Source organism: Ictalurus furcatus, chromosome 16 (genome assembly GCF_023375685.1).
Source record: "Ictalurus furcatus strain D&B chromosome 16, Billie_1.0, whole genome shotgun sequence".
NCBI classification, from domain to species: domain Eukaryota; kingdom Metazoa; phylum Chordata; class Actinopteri; order Siluriformes; family Ictaluridae; genus Ictalurus; species Ictalurus furcatus.
In genome coordinates, this window is record NC_071270.1 from 9,333,706 (window position 1) to 9,338,095 (window position 4,390).

At 33.3% G+C, this 4,390-nt stretch overlaps 1 long non-coding RNA gene across 1 annotated transcript; it reads left to right on the forward strand.

Moving 5' to 3' along the window:
* Positions 1-1,479: 1,479 nt before the first annotated feature.
* On the forward strand, positions 1,480-2,958 carry LOC128620497 (uncharacterized). The gene is made up of 2 exons (XR_008388154.1): positions 1,480-2,021; positions 2,672-2,958. It is a non-coding gene; the product is annotated as an uncharacterized LOC128620497 (long non-coding RNA).
* The last annotated feature ends 1,432 nt before the right edge of the window (positions 2,959-4,390 follow it).

Genomic DNA, 4,390 nt, shown 5'->3' on the forward strand with positions numbered 1-4,390 from the left:
TATTTTGGGTCAGAAACATTTCATAGTACTATATTATGTCTAAATATGTGAAAAGAATCAAATTGGAGTAGGTCGGGCAATTGATTATATGAGTTTGTTAGAAAAACCACTTTCCTTTGCTCCTAGCGCCTTCTGAAGCGCTGTATAGCGTTTTCAGCGTATAAAGAGCACCAGTGTGTAAGGACTCTCAGGATGAATGGGAACAAGTTTTGTTATGGTACTTTTGATGAAAAGTGAGTTTCTATACTTCAAATGTCACTTTTTTCAATTTATCATACTTTATGATCAAGTTTTGCATTTTAATGTAAACAATCATATTTCGTATTATTTTAGGTCACAAACATTTCCTAGTACTATATTATGTCTAACTATGTGAAAAAAATCATATTGGAGCACTTGGGGCAATTGATTATATGAGTTTGTTAGAAAAACCACTTTCCTTTGCTCCTAGCGCCTTCTCGTTCGCTGTATAGCGTTTTCAGCGTATAAAGAGCACCAGTGTGTAAGGACACACAGGATGAATGGGAACAAGTTTTGTTATGGTACTTTTGATGAAAAGTGACTTTCTATACTTCAAATGTCACTTTTTTCAACTTATCATACTTTATCATCAAGTTTTGCATTTTAATGTAAACAATCATATTTCCTATTATTTTAGGTCACAAACATTTCCTAGTACTATATTATGTCTAAATATGTGAAAAGAATCAAATTGGAGTAGGTCGGGCAACTGATTATATGAGTTTGTTAGAAAAACCACTTTCCTTTGCTCCTAGTGCCTTCTCGTTCGCTGTATAGCGTTTTGAGCGGATAAAGAGCACAAGTGTGTATGGGGACACAGGATGAATGGGAACTAGTTTTGTTATTGTACTTTTGATGAAAAGTGACTTTCTAGACATAAAATGTCACTTTTTTCACCTTATCGTACTTTTTCATCAACTTTTGCATTTTAATGTAAACAATCATATTTCGTAATATTTTGGTTCAGAAACATTTCATAGTACTATATTATGTCTAAATATATGAAAAGAATCAAATTGGAGTAGGTCGGGCAACTGATTATATGAGTTTGTTAGAAAAACCACTTTCCTTTGCTCCTAGCGCCTTCTCGTTCGCTGTATAGCGTTTTGAGCGTATAAAGAGCACAGGTGTGTAAGGGGACACAGGATGAATGCGAACTAGTTTTGTTATTGTACTTTTGATGAAAAGTGACTTTCTAGACATAAAATGTCACTTTTTTCACCTTATCATACTTTTTCATCAACTTTTGCATTTTAATGTAAACAATCATATTTCGTAATATTTTGGGTCAGAAACATTTCATAGTACTACATTATGTCTAAATATGTGAAAAGAATCAAATTGGAGTAAGTCGGGCAACTGATTATATGAGTTTGTTAGAAACACCACTTTCCTTTGCTCCTAGCGCCTTCTCGTTCGCTGTATAGCGTTTTGAGCGTATAAAGAGCACAGGTGTGTAAGGGGACACAGGATGAATGCGAACTAGTTTTGTTATTGTACTTTTGATGAAAAGTGACTTTCTAGACATAAAATGTCACTTTTTTCACCTTATCATACTTTTTCATCAACTTTTGCATTTTAATGTAAACAATCATATTTCCTAATATTTTGGGTCAGAAACATTTCATAGTACTACATTATGTCTAAATATGTGAAAAGAATCAAATTGGAGTAAGTCGGGCAACTGATTATATGAGTTTGTTAGAAACACCACTTTCCTTTGCTCCTAGCGCCTTCTCGTTCGCTGTATAGCGTTTTGAGCGGATAAAGAGCACAGGTGTGTAAGGGGACACAGGATGAATGGGAACTAGTTTTGTTATTGTACTTTTGATGAAAAGTGACTTTCTAGACATAAAATGTCACTTTTTTCACCTTATCATACTTTTTCATCAACTTTTGCATTTTAATGTAAACAATCATATTTCCTAATATTTTGGGTCAGAAACATTTCATAGTACTATATTATGTCTAAATATGTGAAAAGAATCAAATTGGAGTAGGTCGGGCAATTGATTATATGAGTTTGTTAGAAAAACCACTTTCCTTTGCTCCTAGCGCCTTCTGAAGCGCTGTATAGCGTTTTCAGCGTATAAAGAGCACCAGTGTGTAAGGACTCTCAGGATGAATGGGAACAAGTTTTGTTATGGTACTTTTGATGAAAAGTGAGTTTCTATACTTCAAATGTCACTTTTTTCAATTTATCATACTTTATGATCAAGTTTTGCATTTTAATGTAAACAATCATATTTCGTATTATTTTAGGTCACAAACATTTCCTAGTACTATATTATGTCTAACTATGTGAAAAAAATCATATTGGAGCACTTGGGGCAATTGATTATATGAGTTTGTTAGAAAAACCACTTTCCTTTGCTCCTAGCGCCTTCTCGTTCACTGTATAGCGTTTTCAGCGTATAAAGAGCACCAGTGTGTAAGGACACACAGGATGAATGGGAACAAGTTTTGTTATGGTACTTTTGATGAAAAGTGACTTTCTATACTTCAAATGTCACTTTTTTCAACTTATCATACTTTATCATCAAGTTTTGCATTTTAATGTAAACAATCATATTTCCTATTATTTTAGGTCACAAACATTTCCTAGTACTATATTATGTCTAAATATGTGAAAAGAATCAAATTGGAGTAGGTCGGGCAACTGATTATATGAGTTTGTTAGAAAAACCACTTTCCTTTGCTCCTAGCGCCTTCTCGTTCGCTGTATAGCGTTTTGAGCGGATAAAGAGCACAAGTGTGTATGGGGACACAGGATGAATGGGAACTAGTTTTGTTATTGTACTTTTGATGAAAAGTGACTTTCTAGACATAAAATGTCACTTTTTTCACCTTATCGTACTTTTTCATCAACTTTTGCATTTTAATGTAAACAATCATATTTCGTAATATTTTGGTTCAGAAACATTTCATAGTACTATATTATGTCTAAATATATGAAAAGAATCAAATTGGAGTAGGTCGGGCAACTGATTATATGAGTTTGTTAGAAAAACCACTTTCCTTTGCTCCTAGCGCCTTCTCGTTCGCTGTATAGCGTTTTGAGCGTATAAAGAGCACAGGTGTGTAAGGGGACACAGGATGAATGGGAACTAGTTTTGTTATTGTACTTTTGATGAAAAGTGACTTTCTAGACATAAAATGTCACTTTTTTCAACTTATCATACTTTATCATCAAGTTTTGCATTTTAATGTAAACAATCATATTTCGTATTATTTTAGGTCACAAACATTTCCTAGTACTATATTATGTCTAACTATGTGAAAAAAATCATATTGGATTACGTGGGGCAATTGATTATATGAGTTTGTTAGAAAAACCACTTTCCTTTGCTCCTAGCGCCTTCTGAAGCGCTGTATAGTGTTTTCATCGTATAAAGAGCACCAGTGTGTATGGACACTCAGGATGAATGGGAACAAGTTTTGGTATGGTACTTTGATTGAAAAGTGACTTTCTATACTTCAAATGTCACTTTTTTCAACTTATCATATTTTATCATCAAGTTTTGCATTTTAATGTAAACAATCATATTTCGTATTATTTTAGGTCACAAACATTTCCTAGTACTATATTATGTCTAACTATGTGAAAAAAATCATATTGGAGTACTTGGGGCAATTGATTATATGAGTTTGTTAGAAAAACCACTTTCCTTTGCTCCTAGCGCCTTCTGAAGCGCTGTATAGCGTTTTCAGCGTATAAAGAGCACCAGTGTGTAAGGACACACAGGATGAATGGGAACAAGTTTTGCTATGGTACTTTTGATGAAAAGTGACTTTCTATACTTCAAATGTCACTTTTTTCAACTTATCAAACTTTATCATCAAGTTTTGCATTTTAATGTAAACAATCATATTTCGTATTATTTTAGGTCACAAACATTTCCTAGTACCATATTATGCCTAACTATGTGAAAAAATCACATTGGAGTACGTGGGGCAATTGATTATATGAGTTTGTTAGAAAAACCACTTTCCTTTGCTCCTAGAGCCTTCTGAAGCACTGTATAGCGTTTTCAGCGTATAAAGAGCACCAGTGTGTATGGACACACAAGATGAATGGGAACAAGTTTTGTTATGGTACTTTTGATGAAAAGTGACTTTCTATACTTCAAATATCACTTTTTTCAGCTTATCATACTTTATCATCAAGTTTAACAATTGAATGTAAACAATCATATTTCGTATTATTTTAGGTCAGAAACATTGCATAGTATTATATTATGTCTAACTATGTGAAAAAAAAAATCATATTGGAGTACGTCGGGCAATTGATTATATGAGTTTGTTAGAAAAACCACTTTCTTTTGTTCCTAGCGCCTTCTGAAGCGCTGTATAGCGTTTTCAGCGTATA